Source organism: Leuresthes tenuis, unplaced genomic scaffold, assembly GCF_036924035.1.
Source record: "Leuresthes tenuis unplaced genomic scaffold, fLeuTen1.0.hap1 SCAF_12, whole genome shotgun sequence".
Classification (NCBI taxonomy): domain Eukaryota; kingdom Metazoa; phylum Chordata; class Actinopteri; order Atheriniformes; family Atherinopsidae; genus Leuresthes; species Leuresthes tenuis.
This window is the reverse complement of record NW_027325366.1, coordinates 164,763-178,319: the sequence shown is the minus strand read 5'-3', so window position 1 is coordinate 178,319 and position 13,557 is coordinate 164,763. Positions and strand designations below refer to the sequence as shown.

At 41.1% G+C, this 13,557-nt stretch overlaps 4 non-coding genes across 4 annotated transcripts; 1 reads left to right on the top strand and 3 right to left on the bottom strand.

The window, feature by feature from the left end:
- The first annotated feature begins 2,384 nt into the window (after positions 1 to 2,384).
- On the top strand, positions 2,385 to 2,467 carry trnal-aag (transfer RNA leucine (anticodon AAG)). The gene has a single exon. It is a non-coding gene; the product is annotated as a tRNA-Leu (tRNA).
- Positions 2,468 to 9,919: 7,452 nt separating this feature from the next.
- On the bottom strand, positions 9,920 to 9,991 carry trnaq-cug (transfer RNA glutamine (anticodon CUG)). The gene has a single exon. It is a non-coding gene; the product is annotated as a tRNA-Gln (tRNA).
- Positions 9,992 to 11,349: 1,358 nt separating this feature from the next.
- trnaq-cug (transfer RNA glutamine (anticodon CUG)) lies at positions 11,350 to 11,421 on the bottom strand. Its single transcript has one exon. It is a non-coding gene; the product is annotated as a tRNA-Gln (tRNA).
- Positions 11,422 to 12,778: 1,357 nt separating this feature from the next.
- On the bottom strand, positions 12,779 to 12,850 carry trnaq-cug (transfer RNA glutamine (anticodon CUG)). Its single transcript has one exon. It is a non-coding gene; the product is annotated as a tRNA-Gln (tRNA).
- Between the last annotated feature and the right edge of the window lie 707 nt (positions 12,851 to 13,557).

Sequence of the window (13,557 nt, the reverse complement as noted above, 5' to 3'; positions counted from 1 at the left end):
GAGTGGTATGAAGGAGAGGTTAGGGGGAAGATAGTCCCTGCAGGCCAGGCTTCTCGTGGTGGCAATACATTTGGTGCCAAGTGAAATGCCTTCCAAAGTGCTTTGATAAAAGCAAACAAGTGTAAGATAGTTGAATATGAGATGACAGCATGTAATAAAGGCTGGTGTAAGAGCTGCTGGTCTTGAGTGATTTGTAAGGGAGGTGACTGTTTGCAAGAGGGAACTTGGCTGATGGTGGGTGAATTAGATTATACTTGGTGGGAGGCATGTGATAAAAGTCCTAGCTCTCCCCGTCGTGGAATCGAACCCCGATCTTCCACGTGACAAGCGGAGATACTGACCATTATACTAACGAGGAATTTCGATGGGACAGATACAGTCGTTATTTGAAAAGACGACCGTAGCAAAGGAGCAAAATAAGAGTTTTGTGTCCCATTTTAGGTGCCTTTTAAAGGAATGTTTTGAATCACGCAAAGCAATTGAGAAGAAACTAGGCATGATCTGCAGCATGCAAGTGGTGAAAAGGGCTCAACAAGAATCTCATTGTACAGGAATGTGTTTCTAACATGCACTGTATATATGACAATAAACGCTTGAATCTTGGTGGCAACACCCAGAAATTCTGCCTTGTGGTAGATGTAGGACACTCCGCATCATCAAAACAATAAAAAGTAGAATGTTTGCTCCAGAAGAAGCTAGACTTTTTTTTCCCTTTGCAGTGTTGATAGGTTGTAAATAGATTCTACTTTGGACCCTTATGCAGATTTTTCAATCAACCGGTACCGTATCATAGGACAACAGGACAGGGCTTTTGACCGAAGCAAACTGGATTCATATCAGGCTATTTGAAGGGGGGCTATTCACATTTAGGCCTAAGATGGGTGAGAATATCAAAACAGTATTCTAAGTACCACATCAGACTATAATGGTGATAACACACCTATTGAAATTTCAACTTCTGCAGTCTCAGCTATTATGTAAGTAATAGGTGAGAATGCTCAGGAATTTGGAGGTGAGATGGGCATCATCATGCCTATTGAAATTTCAACTTCTGGAGGCTGATCAGCTATTATGTAAGTAGAGGTGAGAATGCTTAGGAATTTGGAAGTGAGATGGGCATCATCATGCCTCTTGAAATTCCAAATTCTGGAGGCTCATCAGCTATTATGTAAGCAGAGGTGAGAATGCTGATCATTGATGACAGTGCTACTCTTCCTGCTCTTGTTCTCTTCTCCATTTTACTCGTTGTGGAGTTATTAGCGGTAACCTTCCCGTAGCAGCGACACCTCTGTGACTGAAAAGACTGCAACGACTGTCGCATTGACTCCAGCCACAATATATGGTCGGGACGACCGCGTGAAGTCATCAACACCGCTCGCTCGAGCCATCACGGCAACGACGCTTGGCCTTTAAAGTGCTGCGTTAAGACCGCAGTTTCCCTTGGAGGCGGGGTTCAAATTCCACTTCTGACAATGCAAACTTCTCCAACAGAATGATTTTCACAGGCAAGGCTACCCAACTTCACTCCTTGCTTGGCTATGCTACGTTGTATTGCTATTCTGGCACTGTGTCGTCCAGTTTAAAGATTGTTGCAGCCGTTTTACATCTGAAGAGTTCTTGCTTCCAAATGCTATGCCTACTATTTGTTTGCCTCAGGAGTCCTCTTAAACAACAGCCAATACACTTGAACAGCACTTAGACCCACATAGTCACTCGAAAATCCCTGGGCCCGCCGACACTCCTCCCCCCCTGGAGGCGTGGGTTCAAATCCCACTTCTGACAAAGCAACCTTCTCCAATAGAATGATTTTCACTGGCGAGGCAACCAAACTTCACTCCTTGCTTGGCTATGCTATGTTGTATTGCTATTCTGGCACTGTGTCGTCCAGTTTAAAGATTGTTGCAGCCGTTGTACATCTGAAGAGTTCTTGCTTCCAAATGCTATGCCTACTATTTGTTTGCCTCAGGAGTCCTCTTAAACAACAGCCAATACACTTGAACAGCACGTAGACCCACATAGTCACTCGAAAATCCCTGGGCCCGCCGACACTCCTCCCCCCCTGGAGGCGTGGGTTCAAATCCCACTTCTGACAAAGCAACCTTCTCCAATAGAATGATTTTCACTGGCGAGGCAACCAAACTTCACTCCTTGCTTGGCTATGCTATGTTGTATTGCTATTCTGGCACTGTGTCGTCCAGTTTAAAGATTGTTGCAGCCGTTGTACATCTGAAGAGTTCTTGCTTCCAAATGCTATGCCTACTATTTGTTTGCCTCAGGAGTCCTCTTAAACAACAGCCAATACACTTGAACACCATGCAGATCCACATATTCACTCGAATGATCCCTGGGCCCGCCGACACTATTGTGCAAGAATTCCTTTTATGGTCAGGATGGCCGAGCGGTCTAAGGCGCTACGTTAAGGTCGCAGTCTCCCCTGGAGGCGTGGGTTCAAATCCCACTTCTGACATTTCACACTTCTCCTGGAGAATGGTTTTCACTGGCAAGGCAAACCACATTTCCTCCATGCGTGGCTAGCGCTATATCATCTAGTTTACAGCAACATTCTTTGTGCCGTCATGTTACTCTGATGTCTTAGGACCGCTCTGAATCGCAGGGAAGGGGCTTGGTGCATGAGAATCCTTTGTCCACAACTCAAGTTATTGTTACATATTAACATTTTGGCATGTACTCAACACCACCGTAAAACCTCCTGTTTTTTTGTCATTTTTGTGGAAAAATCGTCTGAAAACAAAACACTGGTCGTGACAAAAGACCTCGACAGATCGTCCCTGGTATGCAAAGTCATTGTTGGCTTTGGACAAGACAAGAATGAAACCACAGGATTTCTGTTGTTGGACAAAGTACTTGGAAGTGAGCTTTATGGAAGAGTGGTATGAAGGAGAGGTTAGGGGGAAATCCTTGTTGGCTTTGGACAAGACAAGAATGAAACAACCGGTTTTCTGTTGTTGGACAAGGTACTTGGAAGTGAGCTTTATGGAAGAGTGGTATGAAGGAGAGGTTAGGGGGAAGATAGAGGTCCCTGCAGGCCAGGCTTCTCGTGGTGGCAATACATTTGGTGCCAAGTGAAATGCCTTCCAAAGTGCTTTGATAAAAGCAAACAAGTGTAAGATAGTTGAATATGAGATGACAGCATGTATTGAAGGCTGGTGTAAGAGCTGCTGGTCTTGAGTGATTTGTAAGGGAGGTGACTTTGCAAGAGGGAACTTGGCTGATGGTGGCTGAATTAGATTATACTTGGTGGGAGGCATGTGATAAAAGTCCTTGCTCTCCCCGTCGGGGAATCGAACCCCTATCTTCCGCGTGACAGGCGGAGATACTAACCATTCGGCCAAAAATGGGGCAAAAGGGACTGCCCGAAAGGGGGGAAAAGAAAAAAAAGAGGAAGGAGGGGGGGGGAAGAGAGAAAAAGAAAAGGAGAAAAAACGTACACTATATCCACTTTTCTCTATTCTCTTATCTTCTCAACATTGTTTACACACACCTCTGCACTTATTGCAAGGTTTATCATCCGTTTAATTTTCATGTTTCTTGTGGGATTCGAACCTGTATTGTGGCAACACCCCAACATACCACAGTGCTTTGGACGTTACTAAAGCCTACTGTAGGGGGCAGCACACAAAATGTGCATAACTGTAAATGTAAATAAGTCTCCCATCATTTTTCCCCTCTTTTTTTGGTACACTCAATTATTTGAGAGACTAGCTATCTATCTGTATCACTATTTGTGCAACACAAGTGAATGAAACAAATTCCAAATCGAGCAAAGAAAGTATTTAAAAAAAATCTTTGGTTGAGACAAAGAGTGTTGGGTTTTATTAATAAACGTAAAATAATTCTCCAAGTAATTCCGGCTTCACTTTTGACAATTGCATTAAATGGATGTCACTCACACTCACTGTCGCCCTGTTTTGCAAAGGGAAATTAAATAAAAATGTGAAGGCTGTTCTTGATTCAAGTAAAATTATCAAACTTTATTACTAACAATAATAACACAGTAACAGACGAGCAATCATCTGCGAACAGACAGACAGACAGGCAGACAGACAGACACTTAACGTAAACTGTCCTTCCACTGATCCAGGGTCAGTCCTGAGGCTGGACAGTACCACCGCCCCTTCAGCTGGGTGTGTCCAGTCCCTTTATTTTTATCCAGGCCACACTCCTCGCAGGTGTAATGATACTTTTCCTTTGCCAGCCGTTTCCGTGGTGGCTCCCCCCTCGTCGCTAGCTCCTCATCTTCCTGGGCAGCTTTATGTAGTCTCCAGGCACGTTGCCTTGGCTCAGATGGAAGGCACGTTTGCTGGTGAGCAGGAGCTTGCTGGTGAGCAGGAGGTTGCTGGTGAGGAGGAGCTTGCTGGTGAGCAGGAGGTTGCTGGTGAGGAGGAGCTTGCTGGTGAGGAGGAGCTTGCTGGTGAGCAGGAGGTTGCTGGTGAGGAGGAGCTTGCTGGTGAGCAGGAGGTTGCTGGTGAGGAGGAGCTTGCAGGAACGGAGGAGCTTGGTGGAATGGAGAAGCTTGGTGGAATGGAGAAGCTTGGTGGAATGGAGGAGCTTGCTGGTAAGGAGAAGCTTGGTGGAATGGAGGAGCTTGGTGGAATGGAGGAGCTTGGTGGAATGGCCCAAATTGTGGAGGGAATGGGGGAGGAGGAAATGGTGGATAAAACACAGGCCTGTTTGCTGTCAGAGTGCGCTTGCGGGGGAAAGCTTCCCCCTCGTGGTTTTCAGGCTCTGCAAAAGTTATCACTTCATGCTGGCGCACAGGGGCAGCCGGAAGTGCATTTGCTGGAGGGAGAGACTCCTTGGCCAGGTGCACATGTTTAGGAAGTGAAGTGCCTTGCAGCAGCATGTCCCTGTCCTTCCTTTTATCCCTCCTAAGCAGCCTACAAGACAAACATTCATTATTTTAAACATGTGAGCATATCCCCCTAAGGTTATACCATATACAAGCATGCAGTTGGCGGTTTTTCTTGAGGTGAAATCTTTATATACTGTTTATCTTGATTGTATGGGAAAGGTAAACGAAATAGCACACACCATAGAGAGACAGTGGTGTTATTAACTGGCACCAAAACCAAGTTGCTCTGACCCAGGACAACCCTGCTGTCCTCCAGCAGCTGTTTGACATGGCTGTAGGCACTAACAATGGACTGAGGGATGGGCATTGTTTTCCCCTTTGCGTCCCGTGGCCGGTTGCGTGCTTGCTCAAATTCTTTAAAGAGTCTGAGGCAAACACACTCACTGACCCTGTGTGCTTCAGGGTCCTGGGCTGCTTGGCCATGAGTCATGTATAGTCTGTGGGAGAGAAAGATGATATGAACTGGACTGTGAACAAGGATGTAAAGTCATAAAGAACAGGGACTGCAATAAAATAATTTACACTTAATAAATACTTGTCACAATGATGAGTGCTGTCTAATTCAATGACTTGTATTGAACCAAAATGAGAGCAAATTGTGCTCAAACACCTCTCTGCCGCCTGCTGTCCAGGAGCAGAGCCACTCGGCTTCCTGGATGCTCTCCATGGTCCTCCTGATGCGCATCCTTTCTTCCCCAATAGCGCCAGCCAGCTTCTTGGTGATCTGTAAAACAAACACTACTTTCAAACTGTTTGTTGTAATTATACACGTTCTATTTTCCATATTTTTTTACTGTTGAAACCCTAACCTTCTTTGTTGAATCCATCTTAAGAATTCTACCATAGGTAGAGGTGATCACTCCCTTCATCTCATCCAGATGGCTGAGGATGTCGTTGGAGTGGACCGTCTCAAACCATCGGGCAAGTGGAAGGGGCCTGAAGGGTGGTGGAGGACTATAGACAGCTGCGGAGGGGACGAAGGTAGCCATCTACGTATGGCGCTCACAGTCTGAGAGGTAGCGGATGGTCTAACGTGCCCACTCCTCGCTGTGCGCTTCCTCTATCGCAGACTGGAGGTAGGAGGAACTGTTACCACTGGTCCTCGGCTTCAGGAAAGTCATGCATTTCTGGTCCAGAGCCAGCTGTGTTGTGAGGACAGCAGGGAACAGGCTCCTGTGTGCCACATCCAGCTGGGAGAGCATATCCTGGCTCCATGGGCAGACAGGCTGAGAGCACTTGCTGCAACGTGGATAGTCCCCTCCCACTAGGTAGTAGCGGCTGTCCACATCAATCACCTCTCTGACCTTTCTGTAAATCCCAGAGCTGTTCATTTTTCGGGAACATTGTGGGCATTTCAGTGGAATCCCCCACATCCTCATTGGTGCCCAGATGAACATCCTCTGCCGGTAGTACCACCCAGGCTCAGGAGGAGATGGTTTGGGCTCCAGTGGTGGGTGAAACCAACATGCTTTTATGTTCCTTTTCAGCTGGCCTGTGGGCTCATATAGGCATTTTGCAATCCACACCTGATCTGCTTCCTGGATAACCTTACGAAATTGTTCAGGAAGAAAACCTTTCCAATTAACAAAAGTTAGTCTCAGTGGAGTTGCAGTGTGATGTGGTGTTGCAGAGCTACTTGAAGGGGGGAGCAGAGATGACACTTGCTTAGGTGGTAATAGTGGTGGCTTTTGCGGTGAGATTAATGCTGAATAGTGAGCTGCTTGTATATGGTTCAAAAGACCAACAGTACCCTGCACCTTGGCCCCACAGGTGTCACACATCTCCTCTGTATGGTGGTCAGACAGGTGTTCAGAGAATTTTTCTCCTTCCACAAACTCGTTGCACTTGTAACATTGCACTCCCTGTCCTGCCACTGATGGTCCTGCCACTGATGGTCCTGCCACTGATGGTCCTGCCACTGCGTCTCCTCTCCCTGCCTCTGTGTTGTCTCCAATACTCCCTGCCTCCGTGTCTCCTTTCCCTGTCTCCATGCCTCCTCTGCCTAACTCCGCGCAGACTCGGACTTGCCCTGCCTCCATCTCAACTGCTCCTGCCTCACTAGAGCCAGCGCCTGATGACAGATCTGCTGGCTGGGGGGGGGGGGGGGGGGGGGGGGGGGGGGTTACAAAAAGAGGGCCACACTAAGAACACTAGTAGTTTTCTCTAATTGTGTAGATATATATTGTTCAATAAATGAATGCACATGCTACAGTGAATCATCATGACTTAATAAATAATTTCACCTACCTTATGAAACCCACAGGAGCACCGAAGCCTTCTCCCAAACAGATCCTTTGTGTGGCTCTGCAGGGGGCAAGCATCTATTTGCTCCAAGGCCTTTTTCCATTTCTTGGCCCCTGGTCGTTTGCCAGTGGAGAAATGGTACTGGCCCTGGGCATATTTTGTACAGATGTCCTTCCAGTATGTGTCCGGTTTTCCTGTCTTGGTTATTATACAGGTATGTATGTATGTAGGTAGGTACATAATTTATGTATATATATATCTAGTTATGTTTTGCATTACTGTTTTATTATTGCTGAAATACTTTGTAAATGTATGTTTTAAAATATTATATATGAATAAAGTTATTATTATTATCATCATAACTATTATTACACAGACAGATGTAAAACTTAAACTTGGCACAATTAAGCATGTTTAATTGTGTGTGGTTTAGGTCTGTGGGACCCGTTTTGATTTTTTTATCACAAGAAAACGTCTTTCTTGTGATAAAAAAATCAAAACGTGTGATGACAATTGTGATCACAGTGATGACAATTATTTTTTTATATTATATCGGACCCAGGTCTAATAAATGTGTGGAACTTGTAGGCCCTGTGTCCCTAAACTCTGTCCTCCTCCTCTCTTGGCCAGCTGATAGTGTGTGTGTGTGTGAGCGCACGCGTGCGTGTGTCAAACCGACATTCACGCACCTGCACCTGTTATCATATTCCCGCACATTTTTCATTTTCCCTCTTTTTTTTTGGGGGGGGGGGGGGGGGGGGGGGGGGCAATAAATATAGCTATCCCAGTGATAACTACTAATACAACCAATTCTCTGCAACAACCAAAAGATTCATTGCACACAAGGCCTTGAAATTGATTTTGGTCAAGACAGACACTTTTGATGACAATGTGGGGGAGGAGGTTTCAGAATATGAAGATCAAGTCTGACAGTGACTTTTAGAGGAGGATGACATTAATCATCAGCTATCTCCTAAACGAGAATGAACCACAGCTAGACAGCAGCAGGCCCCAGGACCAAGTGGTCAGCAGCCAAGCTGAGATTGAGATCTTACTTATGTTTTGTAAATGTTCAAAGTTCTAAAAAAGTTCAAATGAATAATACATAATAGTTATACCAAAAAACCTTGCTTCATTTGCACATTTCTTGAATGTTTTCCATCCTTTTTATTTTTTAATCACATTTTACTGAAAAAAACGAATAGCACTTTAATACATAAATGTGATCATATTACATGTTAATTATGTATGTTGTTTATATTGATTGTAATTGGGATGAAGTACATATCTGTAAAGTATTTTAACATAAAATTGTTTGATTGTGTTGAATGAAAAACCCCAAAAATGCAGCGGGTCCACCAGACCAACAAACATTGCCTGAGTAACAAAAATATGACCAGAACACAAGGGTTAATACATCTGGACACATCTGTCTGCTCTGCTCAAACACATAACCAGGCTCCGTTACCAGAGTGGAGAAAACGCCACAGATAGCCGACGAATTACTATTGCACTGACGGACAATAAATGCAAAAAGAATAATAATAATAATTCACATCTTAAGGCTTTCCCCAAGGAATCGGCAGAGTTTATACGGCAAATAAACAAAAGAATAAGTTACTATTTGTCTTCTGATTCTGTCATATCACTAACATCCCCATCGTCGCCACACAATGCTGGTATGAACAGCGACGCTATTACAGGCAGAACTTCCATTGGCAAAAGGGTTACGTTACAAGGAAGTTGAAATACAACTTGGATAAAGTGCCGAGAGGACGGAAGATTAAATTGCATATTGTTTGTCCCACGGTTTAACATTCGGCTTATATATGGCGTTACTTTTATGTGTATTAATCAAGTTTACAAACCTTGTTCCCGTGCTTGTCACAAGTGTATGCGAAGAAAAATATGGCCGACACTCTAAAGCGTTAACCGCGCCCCCTCCGACGTCACGTGTCCCTTTTGCCCCATTTTTGGCTGTGTTCGGACCTTGTTCGGACCTCGTTAGGAACTCTTTGATGTCGTTAGGAAAGTGTTCGGACCTGACAGAATGTGTTCGGAAGTGTTAGGACCTCTGAGGCAGTCCGAAAACCGGCGAGTACGGCCATGGAACCCTACATACAGTATCATAACTCTAAAAAAAAAATAATTCTTCCTCTATATGCACTTTGCCACAGGTCTGAACAAAGTTTGGCAGATGAACAAATGAAGTCGATTTGCCCAGTTACATCTGAACTCCTGGAAAAGAAGAAACTAAATATCAAAGTGCTTTCACTCTTAAACCCTTCTTCCAGTTCAAATGCGAATATTCTAAAATCAAGAATAGAATAATCGTGAGTTAACTATGGAAAAAGTGTGATTAATCGCCATTAAAAAATAATCGTTTGACAGCCCTAGTGACAACATAATAACATGATAATGCAGCGCATTACTGTAAAGTGTAATAGGATATAAGTATGAAAAAATGAATATGAAATTGTGTGATGTGCTCATGTGCAAACAGTTCTGATATGCATGTGAATATGGGTTTAATCATGATTATCCCTGGCCACCCAATGAAGAGTTGTCCAGTCTTATGACCAGGGGGACAAAAGTGTTGTTGAGTCTGTTTGTGGAGCAGCTCAGAGACAGCAGCCTGCTGCTGATGATGCTCCTCTGTCTCATCAAAATTTAGTGTAGTGGATGTTGTGTATCAAAACAAGTATTAAAGGAGTAACTGTAAGTGAGGCATTCATATATGACAGATTCAGCGTTCTCATCAAACATGACAAAGGGAAGAGCTGGTTGTTGAAAGCAAAGATCAGGTTCCACCGAGATTTGAACTCGGATCGCTGGATTCAGAGTCCAAAGTGCTGACCATTACACCATGGAACCCTACATACAGTATCATAACTTCAAAAAAAAAAAAATTCTTCCTCTCTATGCACTTTGCCAAAGGTCTGACCAAATGAAGTCGATTTGCCCAGTTACATCTGAACTCCTGGAAAAGAAGAATCTAAATATAAAAGTGCTTTCACTTTTAAACCCTTCTTCCAGTTCAAATGTGAATATTCTAAAATAAAACAGAAAGTCTTCACCGTAAGCTTGGAAATGTTCAGGTAAATAGTTCAAAATAAAAATCTGGACTGGTTCAGTAACCCAAAATGAACTAATTTACATAAAAAATGGGCCTTTTTTATATTATAACGGAGAATATGACCATTAATACAAAATATTAACCATTGTTGATTAATTCGTTTGAACCATTATCTAACAGAGAAAAGCACAAATGAGTTATTTCAGTCTTATTTCTTAATCTTAAGACTTACGTCAAAGCATTTAGATAATATGAGTTTGAAGCACTCTTAAATGAAGTTGTGACAGAGGCAAAGAAAGAAAGGTTTACAGGGTATATATACAGGGTATATAATGTATAGATATAAAGAGAAAAGCCAATTTTTCTTTGTGTTTATTTGATTCTAACTAAATTTACAAAATAGAGAATAATCGTGAGTTAACTATGGAAAAAGTGTGATTAATCGCGAAGTTGTGACAGAGGCAAAGAAAGAAAGGTTTACAGGATATATACAGGCTATATAATTTATAGATATAAAGATAAAAGACATTTTTTCTTTGTGTTTATTTGATTCTAACTAAAGTTTCAAAATAGAGAATAATCGTGAGTTAACTATGGAAAAAGTGTGATTAATCGCGAAGTTGTGACAGAGGCAAAGAAAGAAAGGTTTACAGGATATATACAGGCTATATAATTTATAGATATAAAGATAAAAGACATTTTTTCTTTGTGTTTATTTGATTCTAACTAAATTTTCAAAATAGAGAATAATCGTGAGTTAACTATGGAAAAAGTGTGATTAATCGCGATTAAAAAATAATCGTTTGACAGCCCTAGTAACAACATAATAACATGATAATGCAGCGCATTACTGTAAAGTGTAATAGGATATAAGTATGAAAAAATGAATATGAAATTGTGTGATGTGCTCATGTGCAAACAGTTCTGATATGCATGTGAATATGGGTTTAATCATGATTATCCCTGGCCACCCAATGAAGAGTTGTCCAGTCTTATGACCAGGGGGACAAAAGTGTTGTTGAGTCTGTTTGTGCAGCAGCTGTGTATGAAAACTAGCATTAAATGAGTAACCGTAAGTGAGGTATTGATATATGACAGATTCAGTGTTATCATCAAACATGACAAAGGGAAGAGCTGGTTGTTGAAAGCAAAGATCAGGTTCCACCGAGATTTGAACTCGGATCGCTGGATTCAGAGTCCAAAGTGCTGACCATTACACCATGGAACCCTACATACAGTATCATAACTTCAAAAAAAAAAAATTCTTCCTCTCTATGCACTTTGCCAAAGGTCTGACCAAATGAAGTCGATTTGCCCAGTTACATCTGAACTCCTGGAAAAGAAGAATCTAAATATAAAAGTGCTTTCACTTTTAAACCCTTCTTCCAGTTCAAATGTGAATATTCTAAAATAAAACAGAAAGTCTTCACCGTAAGCTTGGAAATGTTCAGGTAAATAGTTCAAAATAAAAATCTGGACTGGTTCAGTAACCCAAAATGAACTAATTTACATAAAAAATGGGCCTTTTTTATATTATAACGGAGAATATCACCATTAATACAAAATATTAACCATTGTTGATTAATTCGTTTGAACCATTATCTAACAGAGAAAAGCACAAATGAGTTATTTCAGTCTTATTTCTTAATCTTAAGACTTACGTCAAAGCATTTAGATAATATGAGTTTGAAGCACTCTTAAATGAAGTTGTGACAGAGGCAAAGAAAGAAAGGTTTACAGGGTATATATACAGGGTATATAATGTATAGATATAAAGAGAAAAGCCAATTTTTCTTTGTGTTTATTTGATTCTAACTAAATTTACTAAATAGAGAATAATCGTGAGTTAACTATGGAAAAAGTGTGATTAATCGCGAAGTTGTGACAGAGGCAAAGAAAGAAAGGTTTACAGGATATATACAGGCTATATAATTTATAGATATAAAGATAAAAGACATTTTTTCTTTGTGTTTATTTGATTCTAACTAAAGTTTCAAAATAGAGAATAATCGTGAGTTAACTATGGAAAAAGTGTGATTAATCGCGAAGTTGTGACAGAGGCAAAGAAAGAAAGGTTTACAGGATATATACAGGCTATATAATTTATAGATATAAAGATAAAAGACATTTTTTCTTTGTGTTTATTTGATTCTAACTAAATTTTCAAAATAGAGAATAATCGTGAGTTAACTATGGAAAAAGTGTGATTAATCGCGATTAAAAAATAATCGTTTGACAGCCCTAGTAACAACATAATAACATGATAATGCAGCGCATTACTGTAAAGTGTAATAGGATATAAGTATGAAAAAATGAATATGAAATTGTGTGATGTGCTCATGTGCAAACAGTTCTGATATGCATGTGAATATGGGTTTAATCATGATTATCCCTGGCCACCCAATGAAGAGTTGTCCAGTCTTATGACCAGGGGGACAAAAGTGTTGTTGAGTCTGTTTGTGCAGCAGCTGTGTATGAAAACTAGCATTAAATGAGTAACCGTAAGTGAGGTATTGATATATGACAGATTCAGTGTTATCATCAAACATGACAAAGGGAAGAGCTGGTTGTTGAAAGCAAAGATCAGGTTCCACCGAGATTTGAACTCGGATCGCTGGATTCAGAGTCCAAAGTGCTGACCATTACACCATGGAACCCTACATACAGTATCATAACTTCAAAAAAAAAAAAATTCTTCCTCTCTATGCACTTTGCCAAAGGTCTGACCAAATGAAGTCGATTTGCCCAGTTACATCTGAACTCCTGGAAAAGAAGAATCTAAATATAAAAGTGCTTTCACTTTTAAACCCTTCTTCCAGTTCAAATGTGAATATTCTAAAATAAAACAGAAAGTCTTCACCGTAAGCTTGGAAATGTTCAGGTAAATAGTTCAAAATAAAAATCTGGACTGGTTCAGTAACCCAAAATGAACTAATTTACATAAAAAATGGGCCTTTTTTATATTATAACGGAGAATATGACCATTAATACAAAATATTAACCATTGTTGATTAATTCGTTTGAACCATTATCTAACAGAGAAAAGCACAAATGAGTTATTTCAGTCTTATTTCTTAATCTTAAGACTTACGTCAAAGCATTTAGATAATATGAGTTTGAAGCACTCTTAAATGAAGTTGTGACAGAGGCAAAGAAAGAAAGGTTTACAGGGTATATATACAGGGTATATAATGTATAGATATAAAGAGAAAAGCCAATTTTTCTTTGTGTTTATTTGATTCTAACTAAATTTACAAAATAGAGAATAATCGTGAGTTAACTATGGAAAAAGTGTGATTAATCGCGAAGTTGTGACAGAGGCAAAGAAAGAAAGGTTTACAGGATATATACAGGCTATATAATT